This window comes from Aythya fuligula, chromosome 15 (assembly GCF_009819795.1).
Source record: "Aythya fuligula isolate bAytFul2 chromosome 15, bAytFul2.pri, whole genome shotgun sequence".
Taxonomy (NCBI): Eukaryota; Metazoa; Chordata; class Aves; order Anseriformes; family Anatidae; genus Aythya; species Aythya fuligula.
In genome coordinates, this window is record NC_045573.1 from 12,419,970 (window position 1) to 12,440,765 (window position 20,796).

Below are 20,796 nucleotides of genomic sequence, written 5' to 3' on the forward strand. Positions count from 1 at the left end.
CACCGCAGCGGGTCACAGCGTGTCCCTCGCAAATCCCCTCGGGGCTGCGTTGGAGGCCTGAGTCATGCGCTGAAAAATGTGGCTTCAGCGAGGGAGAGCACTTGCTGTCGTGGAGGTGGAAGGGCAGGGGATGGGGATCCCTTCTGCATGGCCCTGCTGGGCAGGGGGGAGCAGCTGGGCTGTCCCCGTGGGCCACGAGCATGGTGCTGGGCTCAGCCGGCCCTCCTGGGGGGAGCGTGAGCCTTGGTTTGGTCAGGGGATGCTTGGTCCCTCCCGGGTGCAGCTTCATCCCACATGGGGGGCGATCCTGGGTGGCAGCACTGAAAGCATCCCTGTGGTGGGACACGGCCACAGAGCAGGGGGCAGGAGGGCAGGAGACACCTTCCAAGGGACCCGAGCAGATGAGGGGGATCCAGCTACATGAGGATGTGGGGACTCGATCCAAAGGATTCAGATAGGGCCAACCCACACGGCCAGCTCATCCCAGAGCTGTGCTGGCCTGGGCAAAGCCCCGACAAAGCTGAGCTGCCTGGCTCAGGTGCCTGCAGAGCGGACAAATGATGTGCTCAGACAGCACTCAGGAAAGCTGTAAATGGGCACAAACCACCAGGGCGCGTCCCTTAAACGGGATGGAGCTGCTACCAGCACTTGTGCATTGCCACCTCGTTATGAGCCCCTGCTGACGACAGCATCCCCAGTCCCTGGCTGTGGGGCAGCCCTACGGAGGGGCTGCCCCAACCCCACAGCCAGGGGAGCCGCCAGGCCCCCGGGCTCCTCGCCCACCCCTCCGTGCCCACCCGCCGAGCCGGTGCCAGCTGGGGGGCTTTGGGCCCTCCCAACGAGAGGAATGCGTCAGGACCAAACCGGGCTCTGGACACGGATAAATCGTTCCATGTGTCGCTGGGCTGAAAACACAACCGAGAAATATTTAAAATGAAAGGAAAAACCCCACGCAGCCAAGGCGCTGGGACTGAGCTCGGCTTTCCGGCAGGAAGGAACGAGGCGGAGGCGAGCGTGTGGCGCAGGGGAGAGGCCGGGGACGCGGGCGTTGGGGTGGCAGCGGCGGAACCGTTGCGCTCCCAGCCCGCACCAGACACGGCCGAAGGCTCCTGAGCGGCCCTCACAGCACTGTAGAGGTCCCCGTGTTCCCTTCCGAGCCCCCGCTCTGTCCATGTCTAAGTTCAGCATCAGGAGGCTGTAAACGCGTGGGTGCCCACATCTGCTCTTGCTCGTGGAGCCGGGCGCTCTGCGCGGCCCCTCGGGCTTTCGGCCTCTGCTCCGCAAAGTATGTGCGACTCGTGGGCAATTACGAGGCGGCGTGTTCCCGAGGCAGGCACTCACGGTGATAGATATTGCAATGCACTCTGGCAGGCCGGAGAGAGCATTACACAAGCCATATGATACTCCAGCGGTGCCAGGAGACGCATACAAATTACACTGCATGCAGGAAAGGATGGGCCAGATTCTGACCTCAGCCCCTCTGGCATCAGACAGAAGCAGCTCCATTCAGACCAGGCCAAACAAGACGTAAGCGACTCCATTCAAATTTACACTGGCATACCTGTGGTCAGCATCTGGCCTGGCTTGAATTAACTTCGGCCTGACATTACAAAAGGGTGAAACGGAGCCCAGATTTCCTAGGTTATCGAAAACAAAAAGAGAAATCCACCCAGAACCAAACCGTGGCGAGGCCGCTCAGACGTGTGCGTGAAGTTGTCAAAGACGGGATGCTCGGACGCGTCACCCGCTCCTGCTCTGGTAGCTTCCCCCTGGGAGGACGGGACGGGGCTGTGCAAAGCACCGCAGCCTCCCTGGGGTGCCCTGAGCCAGCCCCGCTCCCCGACAGCCCCGAGCAGAGCCGCCGCTCTCCCCAGCGGCGAGCTTTACGCACAGCAGTGTCCACACACCATGGAGCTGAGCCCATCTCGCTGCCACGCTCAGTTTGTTGCACTGCCGGGTGAGGGCTTCCCAACAGAGATCTCCTCCTCTTCCAACACGATGGATCCAGGAGGTCCACAGCCTTGCAGGAGCAAAAAGCTGCCTCGACGCTGCCCTGTTGGTTAACCCCTGCCACCACTCGGCTGGTTGCTTTCCGTGGCCCTAATCCCATCCCAGCCCCCGAGCCCCCTTGCACATTCCTGCCGTGCCGCTCGCTCCGTCACGCGCTGCCGGGAGAGCCCTCGGTGGGCAGGGGCTGCCCCCCACTGCGCCCAGCGGGGGCACGGGACCGGCGGCCCCATCGCAGAACCCTTCGTGGCTTCTGCCCCTTCCCGCTCCATATGGGAATAAAGCGATCTGGTTTCCATAACGTCCCTTGTTGCCTTTTCATAACATGCCGGGCACAGATGTTGAAAATAGTCTGGATGAATATTTAAAATGGTATTCAGAGATGACAACATTTGGCCAGCTTTGAAAGATCTCTCACATCGGGTACGGGATGGCTCACGACAACGGGGCCGGAAACACACTGCACTCTAACATCTCGTTTTTTCTCCCTGGCTATTGGGACAATATTTCATGCCCCTGGTGTCACACAGCCTGTTACTGCTTGAGTGCCAGCCAAGTCTGCAGCATTTGGAAGAGGCTGTCACGTACGTTTTTAACATCACGGGGCAAAGCGGAATATGGAAAATCTGTCGCATTTCCATACCGAGCGCAAGTGTCCTGCGCAGGCTCGGGGAGGGGCTCATGGGGGCACAAAATAATTGCTTCCTTATGGAGCAGGGCCTGGCTAAGAGGGTGGGGGAACAGGAGATGGGGGTGCTGCGAGCACCCTCGGTGCAGTTGGCTGCTTCTTTGGCAGAGGAAGACAGAGCCATTCCGGCACACGAGCACATGTCCCAGGGCCTGCGCTGCTGCTCGCCTCCTCCTGGGGACCCTGCTCTGCCCCGTACCTCCTCCGGCTGCTGCCCAAAAGGGGCCTCGGCAGCAGGCCCTGGCCCAAACCTCAGGTGCCAGTGCCCCGGGGGCAGCACCAGCGCCGCTTGGCTCGGGCTCTGGAGTCTCCTGACTTTCTGCAGGGCTCCTCATCGCAGGCCACGGCGCACTCAGCTGCATCCCTGGGCCTGGATCCTTCTCTCCCAGGCTGCAAACTCACCTTGGATGCTTCCAAAGCCAGCATTGCACCTGTCCTCTCCTTGACAGAGACCTACCTCGCCTTCCTCCTCCTGCTTGCGCCCACCAGCACCTCTGCCGTGGGGCTGGGACCCCTGCAGCCCACCGTGCACCCAGCACCGGGACTGCAGGACCTCCTGTCCCCTCGCCAGCTCGCTCCACCGGGCGGTCAGAAAAGCACAGCAGCTCCCTCTGTTTTATAGAGGGAATACTGCAGAAAATAAAGGTGCCCACCATCCAGCCAGCCACCTTGAAGGGAATGTTTGAAGCACGGCTCAGGCCACTTCCCCACTGCACTGCTTACAGGGCACACCGATCCCTCGGAGAGCGGGAGGCTTTGTGGGTTGTGGGGGAGCAGAAGGACGGGTGTCACCTCCAGCTGTCTGGGGTTTGCATGTCCAGGTCTGGCCTCGGTATCATCTGAGCCTGGCTACGGGTCCCACAGCCTGGCTCTTGTCTCATCTACTGCCTGGACACATCCCCAGCTGAACGCACACACAGGCACTGCCCTGCTGTGCGGCAGGACGTCCGTGTTGCCCCTGCTCCTGCCCAGGGCCTTCCTCACCCACCCAGCTCTCCATGCTGAGAGCCGGGCTGTGGGGGACTGCTGAGCACCACGTCCCGCAGCACGGCACTTAGTCCTTCCCCCGTAAAGGTATTTCCATCCGCCCACTCCCCGGCAGGACGGGGAAGCCAGGGGAGGGACAGCGTTTTGAAGAAACGAGGGTTCAGCAGGATTTCCGAGGCAGAAAGGCAAACCCACCAAACGCAGCCGGGCTTCCCATCCCCTCTCCCTGCCCCACGTCCCGCTCACACACCAGCCACGGTGCGGGGGTGCCCAGGGGGGTCTCACACAGCCTGGGGTGCCCTCAAAGCGAGGGGGCTGAGCAGGGGGAGCTCTCCCTGGGGGGAAGCCCCCCTCCTGCACAGGGGTGCCCCGGAGGTGGCCGCACCGGGCTGGGGCAGAGCCGAGGTGCGGGGCCGCCTGGTGCCTGCCCCGTGCGCCCCCCACCCTGGGGCTGGCACCTCGGCAGCCTGGCTCGGCGGAGCCCCCCCCTCCCCCGGCAGCTCGGCTGTGGGGCTTCGTGCAGCGCCGCGCACCCCCCCTGGCCCCCCGCCCAGGGTAGCGGCAGCGAACGGGGCCGAGCCGGGCCGGGCCGGGACAAAGCGCCCGGAGCTTTCCCCCCCCCCCCCCCCCACCAACACACCCCCTTCCCCGGCTCCGTCCCGTTTTTTGGCGAGCCCGGAGCCCGGCTCGAAAGGATGAAACGGGAAAAAAAAAGGGCGGGTGGGGGGGGTTGGGGTGGTGTGGGGGGGAGAGGGAGGAATAAAAGGCAGCGAGGGAGGGAGCGGTGGGAAGGGAAGCTGCTCGGCGGGGGCCGCCGTGCCGGGAAGTTGGAGGAGCAGCTTACCGCGGCCGGGCAGGTAGCGGGCTCGGTCCGGTGGCAGGTCCGGGGGTCGCGGTGGCGACAGGAGCCGGGGCCGCCGCAGCAGCGCGGGCGGCAGGGAGCGGGGGCCGCTCCCCCTTCCCTTGGCTGATGGCAACAGGAAAAAAAAAAAAAAGAAAAAAAGAAAAAAAAAGAAAAAAAAAAAAAAGGAGGGTAGGGAAAAAAAAATAAAGAAAATGCAATAGTAACAATTCGCCAGGAAATAGAAAGAGAGAAAGCAAAATAAAGGGAAATAGTGCCAAGCGGGAGTGCTGCTCCGGCGGTGCGGGCGGGTCCCCAGCGCCCGCCCGCTCCGCCGCACTGCCCGTGTCTGCTCCGGCTGCGGGAGGCGGCAGGGAAGGAGGGAAGGGAGAAAACGAGAGGAAAGGGAACAAAAAAAAAAATAATTACAAAAAAAAAAAAAATAATAATAATCTAGAAGTGGAGAAACTGAGCCCCGGCCGCTGCCTGGAAGCGGAGTAAAAAGGCTCCAATAAATCCCGGGTTGAAAAGAAGGGAAAAGTCACCTCCCCGAGGAAATCAGAAGCAGATTTCGAGCCATTTAATCACATGCAGGGAGGTGTGTGTGCGTGTGTGCGCCGCCCGCCGCGCCGCTGCCAGCCCTGCCTCCGCCCTCCCGCGGCCGCGGCCGCCCCGCCGGGAGCGCAGCGCAGCGCAGCGGGCCGGGAAGGGGCCGGGCGGGGAGCGGAGCGGGCAGGGGAGAGAAGGGAGCGGAAGGGAAGGGAAGGAAGGGAAAGGAAGAGAAGAGAAGGCAAGGGGAGAGAAGGGAAGGAGCGCAGCGCCCTCCCCGTCGGGGCACCGAGCCGCTCTCCGCCCGGCCCGAAGCGGGGCAGGTGGGAGGCAGCGCTGCTTGCCCCCCGGAGCCCTGGGCAGCCCCCCCCACGCTGAACTGAGCATGGGAGAGGGCTGTGCCCGAGCTGTGCCCATCGCCCGGCCCTGCTCGTTGTGCCCTCCGACCCGGCTGAGAGCGGGGAGCGAGCAGCCCCGGCAGCCGAGGGCTCAGCTGGTGCCGCAAGGAAGGTGGCTGCTAATCCTTCCCCTGCTTCCCAGAGCAGAAGAAAAGAGGGATTTACCAGGCGGGGAGCAGCCCCCTCTTTACAGGATCGGCTCCATCCCGTGATGCGGGGGCTTTTCACGTGTTGCTGCACCAAGGCTGGACTTGGCCTGCGATGCTCGGTCAGGAGGCAGGCGAAACGTGGGCATCTCCAGAGCCTGGGACAGCTGCCCCCAGGCTTCCCCTGGAGCTGCCTGCCCCCCAGCCAGCCCTGTGTTCAAGCTGGCTCCAGGAGTCCTGGAGTTGGGGGGAGGAAAGTGAAACGAACTTAATCAGCATTTGTGTGAGGCAGTGGAGGGGAGCAGAAAACCTGGATCTGGATCTCCCCCCCCTGCTTAGCTGCCCCTCTGCAGCACAGCCCCCAGCCTCAGCCCCACATCCCGCCCGCAGATGGCCTTGCAGCGAAGGCAAGGGCTTGAGGAGAGAGCAGGGGAGGTGGAGGGGAGGGCAAGGTGCCAACGCGGCGCTGGAGCTGCCCACCCGCTGCACTCAGGGCAGGGACCACCTGTGCAAGCCCCCCCCCAGCCCTCCTCGCCCGCTCCCGCAGGACCTGGTTAGCCACATCCTGTTGCTTCGGGGAAGCAGGTTGCAGGGTTGCTCTCCCCTGCTGGGCTGGCAGATGCTTGCTGGAGGAGGAGACCCCAGCTGGCCACAAGGCCCGAGGGAAATGCTGTTTGCAGCTCTCGCAGCCTTGATGCGCAAAATGCTTTTCCCCAGCTCCAGTGGTGGGGACAGGCACAAACAAGGGGAAAGCCACCGGGTGACAGGGAAGAGGAGAGCTGGGAGACGGGTAGGGAAACTCAGGGCTCCTGAAGTCAGATGCCACGGGTGTGTTGTAGCTCTATCATCTCTTTCAAGCACTTTGACAGCCAGAAGGCCGAGCCACAAGCTGCGCAGCCCAAATGCAGATGCTGGAGGGGGAGGCCAATGCAGGGCCAGCCTGCACGTTTGCCTTGCACGTGGGCCAGATGTGAGCATGGTGCAGAGCGAGGCCCGTGATTGTCAGGAAAGTGCAGGATTTCGTGCATGGGCCTGAAAGCAGAGTGGGATGGGATGGCCAAGGAAAGGGGGCGGGAGGGGTACAGCTCCAAGATCCTGTGGTGCCACAAAGCTGGAATTGTCCCAGTGACTGACCTGGGGGCATTTTCCCCACCAGAAAGCACAAGGACTATCACGGACATGAGCCACGATGCTGAGCCAGCATGGCCTGGCTGCCACAGGGTGGTGCTGAGCCGGGGGCTGCATCATCTCCCACAGTTTCCATGCTCAGAGGAAGATGTCAAACCCCTTGTCCTGGGGTCTCACGAGTGACATTAGAGGGACTGGCCACCGTATGGGGAGTCCTGGAACTGGTGTAAACAGACTTCTCATCAGCAAAAGCCCAGCTGAGAAAGACAGAATCTGGCTCCCTGTTTCCACTGCTCCCCATTATCCACCACCTCTTTCCAGCAATGTGCAAGGAGCTCAAGAGAAAAATGTGGATCTGGGCTTGGCGCACGAGGTGCTGAGGATGTCAGCAGGGGCTGGACATTTGCTGTAGCAGGAGCTGGGCCCTGCTGGGTGCCAGTGTCTGTCCCTCAGCAGGCCAGTGTCACCAGGGCAGGGTACCCACCAGCCTAGAGGTGCCCCCCACACAGTGCCACCCCCTGCTCATACAGGCAGGCAGGAGGGCTGGGAGGAGAAGCAGGAGAAGGCAGCACATTGTCCCCAACACCCTGCTGCCTCCGGGGACCTGTGGCCCCCCAAATTTCACCGCTCTTCCTCTGTGTGAGCATCCAGCCCCTGCTCCCTGCGCTGACCCGGTGGGGCTGCCTGGTGCCAGGCAGGCTTCCCTCTTGGCGAGGGGCTGCTGGGGGGGGACAGGGGTCGCACAGGAGGCCGGAGCAGTCCCTGCGGCTCTGCTCGGGGCTGGCATCCCGCACCCCCGATCCAGCCGCCGGGGAACCTGCAGCGGGAGCGAGCAGCGGGGGGGCTCCGGGGCTGGCGGCGATGCGCGGCGCTCGCTTGCCCCCTGCTGGTGCCGGCCGTGCCGGGACCCCCCCGAGAGAAGAGCATCCTGGTGTAGCCACCAGCTTGTCCTCGGGGTGGTTCCACGGTTCTCACACTTCCCTCCTTTCTCTTCCATTTACCGTCTGAAGGATGCTCTGCCCTCCACCTGCCTCAGCCTCCTGGCAGAGACACCTCCCCTCCCACGCCGTGTTCGGAGCCTGTCCCCACTCCTGGTCTCTACTGGAGTGCGAGCCCCCCTGCTGCCCCCAGGAACAGATGGGGTCTGCCTGGGGCACTGCGGAGAGGTGCAAACACCCCGCGGGAGGAGGGGGATACACCTTTACCTCTGCCTTCTGCATCCCCACTCCTGGGGGGTGCTGAGTGTCTGGGGCTTGGGTCTCATTTATCCACAGACTGTCTGAGCACTGCCATAAATCCCCGTTTTCAAGCATGAGCAGAAAAGAGAAACAGACCCTGGTGGGTGCAGGAATGGTTGACCGAAAAGTGTGCAGCGAACGTGGCTTGGGAAACAGAAACCGAGTGTGACATCGCTGCGAAGTGCAGCGTGTAAGAGCACTGCAAGGTGATGCTGTATGGATTTTTTCCCTGCTTGGAGGATGCATGAGCATTGTGCATGAGCGTAAGCACGGGGCAGGCCTCCCGAGGACTGCTGCAGGAGGAGAGGGCTAGGCCAGGATGGAGCTGCAGGGAGGCAGTCCCAGACCTGTTAGCATGGGTCAGCAGCGAGCACCAAATTATTTTCCTGTCTCTTTCCCTCTCCCTTCAGCTTTCTGAGCTTCGCCCCGAGCCGGTCCCTTTGCAGCCAAGCCAAGGCTGGTTCCCCACTCACCGCGGTCGAGTGGGGCGTGTGGCTGCGAGGCCCGATCCGGCCCCGCCGCAGCCAGGAGATGGAGCCGTCTCCCCGCCGTCAGCAGCCGTGGCCTGGCAGCACCGGGAGAGGCTCCGGCTGCCTGGGCACGGTCCCACCACCGCACCGGGATGCTCATTCCCCCGGGATATTTGTGGTTCAACTCGTGCTGTTGGTGGCAGCACGGCTGCAGAGGAACGGAGCTGCCTGGGCTCTCGCGCGCATCCACACGCGCCGTGCCTGGGCCCCTGGGTGCTGTCCGCAGGGCTGGAGCCAGCAGCAAACCTTGGCTTCAGCACAAGGAGCAAGAGGTGTTTTAATGAACCTCATCACCTCCAGGTGCTGGGGACCCCCTCCTGGCTGCTCGCACTGCCCAGCCCCACGCAGGTGCCCACCAGCCTCGCACAGGAGGAGCAGGGCGATGTCCTCGCGCCTCGTGCTTTGGAGACACCTGAGCCTGCTCCTTAGCACAGTGCTGGAGAAGAGGGTGTCCACCACAGAAGGTGGCTGCTGGTGTCGCCATCAGAGCACCGTGCGCTCCCGGTGCTGCAGCAGCAATGAGGGGAAGAGGTCTCCCGGCTGTGAAAGCTCCTGGTGCAGCTCCACGCAGAAGCCCTGCTGCCTCTGCTGCCTGTGCTGGTGGCTGTGCTGCACCACCAGCCTGCCCGTGGGGGGGCCTTGCCCTGTCCCCGAGTGCCAGCGGGGTCCACGTGGCAGCGTGGAGGCACTGAGTTGAGTCCCTGGGGTGGCAGGGCCAGCTGCTTCCCTGCTGCCATCACGGGCAGGCCCTGTGTGTGTCTCCACCAGCAGCCCACGGCTCCAGAGCCTGAGCGGTGGGGAGCAGCAGCGTGGTGGGAACAACCCCGGGGTTTTGAAGTGCTGCTGGGATTTAAGGGCTAACTTCTTCAGCCTCTTTGGGAGGGCTGAGGGCAGTCCCTGGGGGGATGCAGGAGGAGGGTGAGCACCTGCTCGAGCCTTGTAGGAGCAGCAGCTTCACGTGGATGTGTGCTGGTGGCAGCGGGGTGCAGCTCGGTGCTCCCAGAAGCAGGCAGTGCAGGAGGGCAGTGCGGCCACCTTCCCAGCACGGCCACTGCAGTGCTCCTGGGGCACGACGCCCCTCACCGTGGCACCTGCACCACCCAACGTGGTGCCAGGAGTGCTCCTGGTGGGGTTGGCGCTGCTGGTTGCTGCTGGCTCCAGCGTGGGGCTGAGCAGCCAGCGCAGCACAGCCCAGAGGGGTCTCGTGGCGTGGCTGCGTGGCAGCGAGCGGGCAGCGCTGCCGGCCCTGGTCAGCGGCTGCGAGGCTTCGTTTGGATCTGTCCTGGGATGAAGTCTGCCTGGGAGGTGCTGGGGGTGCCCTGCAGTGCTGAGATTTGGGGGAACGGGGCTCCCTGGGGAAGGGCCGGGGTGATGGGGAGGAAGGGAAGGACCGGGGTGGGTGGGAGAGGAGGCAGGAGAGGGAGAGGCAAGGTGGGAGGGGAAGGAGGGGAAAGATCAGAGGAAAGCGGAGCACGAGGGGGGGAGAGAAGAAAGACGGGTTGGGGGGAAGAGAGACACACACATAGAGACAGAGAGTTTTGTAACAACTTAAATTCATTCCAGACAATGTCCAAGGAGCCCTGGCAGCACGGGTTGAAACAAACCCTGCCTTTGATTTTATGAGTTCATTATATGTTGTTTGGGACAGTGATTCACGCGTCTTGGCTGCTTCACATTTTCCCTTGTGTCACAAATGAAGAGGGGACCACGAGATGGATTCTTTGGGTGGAAAATATTCCCTCAATTGTTAGGTAGACGTCTCTGTGCCACACAGAGGTCCCAGGAGAGTGGTCTCCTGGGCTGCCCGAGCTCTCCGCGCAGCACACACAACCTCCAGCCCTGTGCCCAGCCCTGCGGCTCCGTAACTTTTAAAGGGAAAGCTCTGGGACCGGCTGGGCAGGAGCAGGCGAGAAGGTGCCTGGTGGTGGCCACCTATGTTCTGCGCCCTCGTTTTGTGCGAGGCACTGGGAGCAGTGATCTGGGAGAGCCTGGGCTCACTGGGGAGGAGAGGCAGCCTCCGACACTGTCCGATGGCTTTTGGGGCATGGTCTCAGAGTCCATCTCTCCCAGGGGTGAGAAAGGCTGGCTCCAGCTCCCCGGCACATCTCCTCAGGGTCAAAATACAGCACTGTGGTCTCTTTGCCATGCTGGGTGGGTGTCCTCACTCCGGTCCCCATCCCGGGAGCGTCGCCGTGCCCCCTGGTGACTGGTGCCTAAAGGCATGAGGCACTGGATGAGCTCCAGGGAAAACCATTCAGGAACGGGTCGGTGGCTTCCCTTGATCGTTTTGGTTGGATATATTCACAAACCGAATACAGGCCCTGGTCAGAAAAATAACAAATCCTGCCCGAGCCAACGCCAAAGTTTGCATTGGAGCTGATTGAAAAACACCAATGACTTGGTTGGGCATTGTTACTATTTTTAGCCGCCTGTGTCATTTCAGGTTTCCAGCAAAATGAGAGGAAAAAAAAAAAATGCACTGATTTTTAAAACATGTTGTTGGTAGAGAAAATAAAGGCCTCGGAAACTGAACACCAAAAGCTGTTTGCCCAGCATTTTCTGGTTTTGATTTATAATTTCTCTCCCAAACCCAGGCAAAGTTCAGCAAAATTTTTCACGTTGACCAACAAACCGTTTCTCAGCGTGGTCAGTTCTAGCCTGAGCCCGGGGAAATGACAGTACCAAGCCCAACAGCCACGAGCTTCCCATGCTGGTGTACCCCATACTGGCCAGCATAAAGATGACACAGAGAGCCACGCACTGCTCATTGGGAAGCTTTGCTGGTCTGTTTTAAATCTTCTTTGAGAAGCAAGAGGGTGGTGTTGAATTTTGGAGAAGATTGAGCGATGCCCGGGAAGGAAAAGTGCTGTGTGGAGGAGATGCGTTGGGCTCGGGGAGCGTAGGCATCCCTCCTGCTCTTCCTTGGGTATTGCTGAACCAGAGCCCAAGCGTGGCTGGAGCTCTGGAGCGTGCGTTTGGCCTCTGAAGAAGCAAAGGAGAAACTAAGTCCTGGACCAAGGACTGTTAGCCCAGCCCTGCAGCCGCAGAGATGCCCTGCTCCGAATGAGTCCCAGAGCCCAAACTGCTCCAAGCTCCCTTCTTCCCCCCAGCAGGGCTAAGTCCTGCAGGGAGTCTCTTCTGAGGATAAAGTGCAGCCTTTATTCTGCTGGGGTTGCAGGCCATCATCTTTCCTTAGCACAAGCTTCACTTCAGGAAAATGAGGGTTTCTTGGTTTGAATGTTGTTGTTTTTAAAGAGAATTCTTAGGAAAAACACTCGTTGAGATGGATCAGCTCATTTTCAAAGTTATCCTGGGGCAAAAGACAGAGGGTGTGGGCTGCGATACACACCCACATCTGTACAATAAGGAAGGCAACAGCGCAAAGCAAAAACAATTGCATGAAAAGCTTTCCAACAACAAAGTTTGCAAACCCACAGAGCCCAGGCTATTTCTTGTGGTCGGTGGGTAAGAGTTCCCAGATAATGGGGCCTGACAATGGAACAATGGGGGCCGAAAGACGCAGCTCATGATTAGGAGTTATATAACAGCGGCTGGCATTTATTAATAACACTCGTGTTGTGCTTTATTTTCTTAGTTAGCACTTTTCAGGTTCAGAGCACTTCACAACCCCTGGCTATTCCAGTTTCGATGCTCGGAACGAGGTGACTAGGAGGAAACGTCCTGTAGCAGTAGGAACGCCCTTCGTGCGTACTTCTGGTTTTAACCTTAAAGGGGAAAAAGGGGAAGCAGACAGCGATGGGCTTGCACTGGCTACTAGGGACCTCTCCTGTTCCCCACAACGGGTAGCATAAGACCACAAAGAAACATCGCTGGAAAATGGGTGTTATGGACCCTACAAAACCTTGACATTTTCAAAGTGCTCCTCTTCCCAGAGAGCGAGCAAAGCTTGAACCTTGGTTGGGACCAGGAGTATGCTGGGGCATGTTCCCAAATGGGGACCAGCCCCGGACGAGCAGCCCGCAGCCAGCCTGCAGTGATGTCTTTCCGCTTCTTGGCACGGCTTCAGGAGCAGGAGGGAGACGTCCCGCTGGAACAAAGACAACCCTGGTGGCTGCCTACCACGGCTTGGGGACGTGCAGACCGAAGCAGCGACCATGGCTGCTCTTTGAGGACCCGCTCGGTGCAGACCGGGCCAGGCTGGAGGCGTCCTTCCCCCGGCACGCACGGGACCTTGACGCAGAGCAAGAGTCATTCTGTCCGGCGCAGGGGATGAGCGGCGCAGTCTGAACAGGTTGTCTCCTTCTGGTCTGGGTAGGCTATTTATTGCTCCTCTGACTGTTGCTCGTGGTATGTGCTGACCGCTCAGCCTGCTCATGAAAAACAAGAGGATTCCCGTCCAAACTCCGGTGCCAAGCAGGCAGCGACAGTTTTCTTCTGAGCAGGCCTGGGAACCTCTTCTCAGCCCTGGGCGGCAGATGTCTCACAGCAGCCCAAACCTGGGAGAGCTGTAGCCTGGGACCAGGCCTAGGACTCAGACACCCAAACAGCTCTTCAGAAGGTCCCTGGGCTTGCGCAAAAGCAGAAGGAGCACAGATGTGAGCAAAACCTGCCCATGTGTGTGCAGGTGGGAACAGAGGCGTCCTCCTGGTCCCCAGCTTTACTCCTAGCCAGGAAGCATTGGAGAGCTGCAGATCCCCACACTACAGCACTTTGCAAGGAGAAGGTTGGAGCCAGAGCAAGGGCTGGGACCTTGTGCTTTGCTCTGCTGGTTATTGGAATGCACATGCTCCGGCACGCAGTCCTGAAGCACGGAGGTTCACACTTGTAGCAGTTACCCTGACAGGAAAGGCTTGGGGAAAGTAAACCAAGCCAAGGATGAAGATCCACTCCAGGGACAGCCCTGTGACAAGCTCCGGGGAGTCCTGGGGTGGTGCCCGTGCAGTCCTGGCAGCAGTTCTCAGATCGCTGGGCTGTGATGCCGAAGTGTAATTCCCAGAGCATGCCGAGCAGCAGCCAAGCTGATGTATCCTGCAAGGAGGAAATCTCATTTGTTGGTGTGATTGAAATCATTCACATCTCTCCAGGCGAGAGTGAGGTAGCAGATCCTGTGACACTGCTTCTGTTTCACCAGGGGTCTCAGAGGCTCTGTCAGCACGAGTGACCCACCCCTGGCTGGGGGGAAACCTGAGGGCACGGCCAGGCACCACGCCTTGGTGGGGAGCAAAATAACTGCAAAATAACTGCCCGCTGCGCTCTGAGTGCCAGAAGCAGACCCCGCCATCTGCCGGCCGGCAGCTTATCAGCTCCTTTTAGTTGCAAGCGCTTGGAAAGGAAAAGGCGAGGTGACCCCCACAGCCGAGGCAGAGGGATGCTGGCTGCTGGGCATCCTTTGGGACCCGGCCAAGGGGACGAGCAGGGCTGGTGCTGGGTGGCACCGGTGACACACGGAGCCTCTCGAGCCCCCACCTCAAGACATCTGATCCCCACAATCTCACCTGCAGAGCGGCTGGGACAGATGTGGAGACAGGGTCTGGCTGCCTAAACCTGACTGCAGGTGGAGCAGGCTGAGGTGAGAGGGGTTCGATGAGATGGAGATGATGAGAGTCACTCCAGGACTTCTGAACCAAGACCTACTCATGCCCTTGGTGGCTGAGTTTGGAGTCGTGACTCTCTCCAGCTTCAAAGAGAGCAAGCATAAAAGGTCAGAGTTTTGTTCTGTACCTCTAACACGAGACCTATAGCTAGAAATGACTAACAGTGCAGTTCTTTGAGGCAGAAAAATAATTTTTGCTATGTGTTCTGAAATTCTGCCCAGAAAAGGCTTAATTACAAAGAGTTTTCTTTGGGGAAAAAGCAAAGCAAAACAAACCCCAACACAACACATACTGACTCAAGCAAGTTGATGAGGAATAAAATATCCTCCTTGTAGTTACTGGAAAAGAATCACACCCACCATCCAGCCTAGAAGGACCTTTTGGTTCTTCTTTGCCTTAAGTCTCTGCCACCATATTAGCACCATCATCTGAATATTCAGAATTTTGGTGTTTATTTTGGTGTTAATTTTGGTTTGCCCTTTAAGTTTAAAATGGATCAAAAGGCTTTGGTGTTGTCTGAATGAACTTCCTGGAATGCCTCATCGTGATTTTTTTTTTTCTAAAATTTAATTTGGTTGTAAATTGAACAGATAGACAAATAATATATTTCCAGGGCAAGTTTGGTCTGAAGAAGTTTCCCGTCAACAGCAATTGCAGTTCCTAGGACTGTTTCTTTCCAGTGTGGGTCTTGGTGACTGTCTTCTGTGCCTTCACAATTCCTGCTGAGGTGCATTTAACAGCATGGCTCCGGCTTGAAGTCATCTGGCTCCAGAGGGAGGTCTTGCCACATCCTAGGGACACCTACTTAGGGACCTCTTTTCTTGTATTTCTTGATCAGCTGTTCTGGGTTGTAGGGTTTCACCCTGTTGGAGGCTGTTATTTTTGGGCCCATTCTTCTGAGTATGGGCTATACCTTGGAGATCGAATGGAAGAGCATTTTAAAGAGGAGAATGGATTCTGTGTTCTCTGAAAGTGCCCATTGCATTGGGATTTCCTGGCTGGGCTCTGACTGCGCTCCAGGGAAGGCAGAGCCAGCCTTCCTCTCAGGAGCTCAGCACTGTGGCAAGAGGAAGGGAAGATGCATGGTAGGGTTGGTCTGCAGGTCTGCTGGGCCTGTGAAAACTACTGCTGTACTCACCAGGGCTCCTTTCTGTCCAGGCTTAAGTTCTCTCTTCCCATACATTAGCTGGATTCCCCACAGCACGCAAACAAGTGCTCTTATCCTCATGTCTGTACGCAGCCACAGAGACATCTCCAATCCTTGCTGCAAAGGGATGAAAGTCTACAGATGGCCTTTCTTAGGCAGCAGATGTGCTGCATCCTTTTTATGATTTTTTTTTTTTAATGAAAAATTGCATCAAAAATGAAATTTTGATGAAAAACAGAGGGAAAAAGAAAACACACACACTGAATTTTCATGATTCCTTTCCTGACTCCTGGCTCACTACAGAGTTGGTCAAATGTTTCTAAAATCAGCAACACTTCAAAAAATTTGACCAAAAAAACACAAGGATTTTTTTTTTTTTAGAAAAATCTTTCTCAATTTTTCCCTCTGGTTTGGCCATGTGTCCTACTCACTGAAAGGAGACTCCACTTGGTTTCTGTGACTAGAACCACGCTTTAAAGAGCGCAGCCATTCCCTTAATTGGGGCTGATAAATCTTGCAGGCATAGATGAAGATAAATCACATTTTGAGCCCAGAGTACAAATTCTCAGGGTTGAAACATTTGTGTGGTATGTGTTAAGCAATTTGAAGGCTTATTGAAGTAACTGAGCTGGACAACAGGGCTGGACCTGGACCAGGACAACAACTGTGTACAGACACTCGGAGCATAGGCAACAGAGATGGAGGAGCCCTGATGAATCCCACTTCACTCGGGGCATTCATGGAGGGTATCTCCTTTCTTCTTCGCAGGGTATCTTTGCTTGTGTTTCTTCCACCACTCCCTCCGGGAGGACGGAGGGCTGCTTAGTCAGTCCCCTCGGGAAGTCTTTATTTTCAAGGCATGCTAAAGTTCCCCGTGATGAGCAATTTCACTTCAGCCCAGAGGAAAGCCATAGGGAGCTTTGGACTTCTTGGGTCTCTTTGTTGGGCACTGGCCGCCACTGCTGCCGCACAGGCCAGAGAAAAAGGATGCGCTGGCTCCAGCACGGCTGGGAAGGCCGGACAGGCTGCCTGGGACTGGTGTTACTGGGAGAGAAGTGCCCAGATGAACCCTACTCTAGTATGTACCCAACATGTGTTGCCCAACCAGCCTCAAAGCTTTGCAGAGCCAGAGAACCCCTTAGGCTGGAAAGGAGCCTTCAGACCACCAGGTCCCATCACTGCCTAACGCCACCACACCCCGAGCCCAAGTGCCACGCTGACACAGCTCTTAAACACTGTTCCCGTGACCGAGCACCTTATTTTGGGGGAAAAAACTATTTCTAACGTCCAACCTAAACCTACCCCGGTGCAACCCGAGGCTGTTTCCTCACATCCTAAACAGAGCCCTCGGGGGAAACCCTCTCCCCTCCAGGCTGGGCTGTGCCCCGGCTATCGGGAGAGCGGGTGCCCAGCTCCCCCAGCCCCCCGGGGCTGCGGGCTGCTTCCCCTCGGAGCCCCCCGGGGCTGGGATCGGACCCCCCGGGACCCCCCGGGACCCCCCGGGACCCCCCGGGACCCCTCAGGCCGCAGCCCCGGAGCGGGGCCCCGGAGCCGCCGGGCCCGGCGTGGCCGCCAGGTGGCGCCCGGCCCCCGGACACGGCGCCTGCGGCAGCGCCCGGCGCCGACCCCCGGCTGGGCCCTGCCCGGTCCCCGCCTCGCCCGGCCCCGCTCCTGGTCCTTCCTCGGGCCCACGGAGCCCCGGGGCGGGTGGAGAAGCTCCGGGAGCCCCGAAATGGGTCGCAGGCTTTGGCTCCGCCGCTTCCCCGGGCACCTGGAGCCAGCCCCGGGGCACTCGGGGGCTCGGAGGGGTGGCCCCGGGGGAGGTTGGCTGCGGGGGAAAGGGAGGAGGCGAAGGGGGCTCTGTGCTAAAATGTGGTCGCAGGGCAGGACAACGAGGCCGGGCTGGTGCTCGGTAACGGCTGCAGGGTGAAATATGGTCCTCGTCTGAAGAAGGGAGATCAACGGAGCCAGTGCTTTGAGACACTCTCCTGGAGAGAGCATCTTCTGGCTCTTAATGGGGTGGAAGCAAACCAGGCAATGCCTGGGGACACCAGCAGCCTCGGAGGGGTCTGATGGCTCCTGCACAATGCTCTGAGGAACATACGGACTCGAAAACACCTGTACAGGGCGTCCCAGCATAAGGCAGCATCTGTGACAAGGAGCTCCCTCCTGCAGGACCGCTCTTCTCCCGTCCCCACGCCAGGCTCAGAGCCTGCTCTGGCGCATTGATGCAGCCTTTACCTCATGTGGACTCCCCAGAGGCTGCTTCCAAGGCAGCAGATATTTATTTATTTATTTATTTATTTATTTATTTATTTATTTATTTATTCCCCACTGAATTCAGCAAACTTCCTAGTGGGTTTTAGGATTCCCTGGGGAGGAAGGTCCAGACCCTAACTAACGGGGGTGGCCAGTGCTGCAGATGTGGTAGGTGCCTGACGTGATATCCATCAGCCCAGCCTCCAGATCCCTGCAGGAGCCCTCCCCATCATGAGTCCCATCGTCTTTCTCAGCGTGTGGGCTCCCCTCCCTGTTCAGGCCATCCATATAACACCGGAGAGCAGGTCTCCTACAACACCTTGGTGGTAGCTCTTCCACCTGGCAGTGCTCTCTGGTGGTGCCTGGCCCTCTAAGGCCTGTGCCCTTCTCCATGGAGCTTGGAAGGAGGCTGAGGTCCTCTGGCCAGGGTATGGCACTTCCCCAGGGGGAACTTGTGGCCTGCAGGCTGAGAGAGCCAGAATCATCCTTCCCCAATCCCCTGCACCTATGCACAGCTTGGGCACAGCTGCACCAGCCACATCCCACACCATCTGCTTCAGGGCTTGGGTGTCTCCCTGGCAGGCTCATCCAGCGCGAATAAATAAATAAATAAATAAATAACGCAGGCTGTTTTGCTGTTTGCAAACTGGCCTTGCTTTTTTTTTTTTTTTTTTTTTTTTTTTTTTTTTTTTTTTGTGAATGGATTCATTCACCGTCTGCCTGAAAGAGCCATTTTAGCCAATGGTCTGCGTGCAGGCGCTTCCTCCCTGCTAGTTGTGATTTGCTCTCCCTCGCCCTGCCTCTCGGATTGGGCTCCCGGGCGCCACGTGGTGGGGTCTCTTCTTCTTGACGGGATGTCTGACATTTTTAGGCAGAATAACAAGCAGAGAATGCCGAGGAGCAGCCATGCCTCCCGGATGGCACTGCTCTTAGCCTGTGTTTCCAAGTCAGCGCTAGGGAGAGAGTCTCACGCGCGTTTTTTGCAGATGAACTGGCAGTTGTCTGACGCCTCTGGAGAACCCCTGAGAGCCCCCGTGCCCTCTCGCTAACTTCCTGGTAGAGTTGGCAATGCCCAGCTCTGCTGAGGAGCAGCCGGGCACGTGGTTGGGTTTGCTGCAGGTGGGAGCACAGGGTGCGACGGAGGAGTGGAGGAGTGAGGAGGAAGGCAGCCTGCGGTGGGCCTTGCGCAGGAGGAGTGGACCCCGCATGCTCACGGCCAGCAGCCCTGGGGAGATGGCAGGGCCAGAGCCCGCCGCTGCCTGTTCTATGAGGCCATCTGTCCGCCCGTGTGCTCCAGCCTGCCAGGAATGACACCAACAGCATCAGTGATGTCTTGTGTTTGTCATTGTGGGGACGCAGAAAGGGCCGGGGTGCCAGGAGGAAGCAGGTCCCACATCCAGCACTGCTCGTCCCAGCTCACCAGGGACCTGCGGTGGGCTGAGGAGGTGTGCTAGGAGTCTGTCCTTCCCCGGCAGCTGCTGGTGGCTGTGCCTGGCTGGAAAGGTGACCAGCAGCAAACATCCAGACGGGGAGAGGAGGGGAGATAAGCATGGTTATGCACGCTGAGAAGAGTCTCACTTCAGCCTGAGCTTGAAAACGTGAGGAGGCCAGTTATTCCCTGCAGACCGCTTGCCTGCCTTTCTAGGAACGATGAGTGATAGGCTTAGATCATCACCTGGCCTGAGTCAGATATCTCAAGAGTTGGCATTAGATGCCTGAAAGCTCTGGCCCTGTGAATCTGGGTCAGCCTGGCAGAGCCAGCGTGCCGACAGAAGCGGTGTTCCCAGAGACTGGCCACAGCTAGGGAAGGATCTGCGTGGACCAGAGCTAAAGAGTGGCAGGGTGGCACAGGAACGTGGGATGAAGTAGACTTTGGTAGTGGAGAAAAGAGATTTAATCTGCTGCTGGTGCCAAAGTCAAACGGGATGTGAAAGGTGAAGGAAAAGTCCTCTGTGCCATGGATTCAAACGTCAGAAGCTGTCCCAAGCTCTGACTCTCTCACATGGCAAACAAATCTATGCCTGTGGCTGGGGTGATCTAAACCTGAGGCTCAAGCAGTGGAAAAGCCACTCACCTGGTGGCAGAGTGGCCTTGACACATGGAAATGGTGATGGCAATCTTGGCAGACCCAAGACGGGCTCTCTGCTCCAAGCTGGCCTCGGTGGGGACTACGAGGGGAGAAAGATCCAAAGGATCTGGTGCTGGAACGGGTGAGGTTCAGCCGCTGCTGGCCGTGCAGGGAAAAGCTGCCTGTGCTGCCCTGCCGTGGTGGTGGATGCATGCCTGGGACAGCTGCCGGGACCCATGGAGCCTCCTCTGCCACGTGCCCTGCCCTGCCCGAAAGAAGACAGGGTTAAGCCGTGAGCTGCTGAACCTCCCAAATGCCGCACCGTGGTCGCTGCTACTGCAAATGCCCTTTGAAATCGTGCTCTGTGCTCGTGAATGCAGCCCCTGCCCGAGCAGGGGGAGCGGGAAGGGGTGTGGGGGAGCAGCCAGCAGGGACGGCGGGTCTGGAGGTAGACACGCCACGTGGAGCAGAGAAAGGGGACGGACTGCAAAGCAAGCGGCTTCCCGGGGCAAGGACAGCATCACCCTGCGAGTTCCTGAGGAGCCGGGTGACCGGAGGGACCAGCTGGGCACCCGGCAGCGGGAGTGATCGCGCCTGCACGTGTGTGGCCACGGGCGTGCACGTCTCTTGCCAACGCGATGACAAGCGTGACCCAACCTACAGGACGCCGCCCAGCCCCGGCGCTCCAGGCCCGTCTCCAGGGCCACCACCCCAAAGCGCGGGGGGAAAGACCCACGTCTGCAGAGCTGGCACCCACCGCATCTCGGGTCTCACGGAGGCCCGCTCTGCCCCTCTCTCCCCTCCAGCCTGTCCCTTAATCACAAGCAGCTTGGGGAGACAATGAAGCAACCGCACCAAAGGGCCAGGCTCATTCCCCTTTGTCTTTCGCTCCTTTGAGGCTCGGCAGACGGGGCAAAGCCATCACGCCCACGGCCCAGCCATCGCACGTCCTACTCATCGCCTCCCCGGGCAGCCGAGCAGGCGGCGCAGCGGCACGAGGGCGCCGGGTGCCCCGGCACCGTGGCTGCTCTGGGTGAGCCAGCCCGTGCCCCCCGGTGGCCCGTGCCCCCCCGCCAGCCTGCAGAGGGTGCCAAGCACCTCGGGCGCTCGGCGCTCTGGCTTCCGCCCCCAGACAGGCTGTTGTCTCGAGCGGGACCACCGCACGTTCCCCAGGGATGCAGGCGGCCCCCTCCTCCCGCCAGCACATGGCACGGAGGCTTTCAGGCTGGTTTTCTCTGGAGTTCACACAAATCTC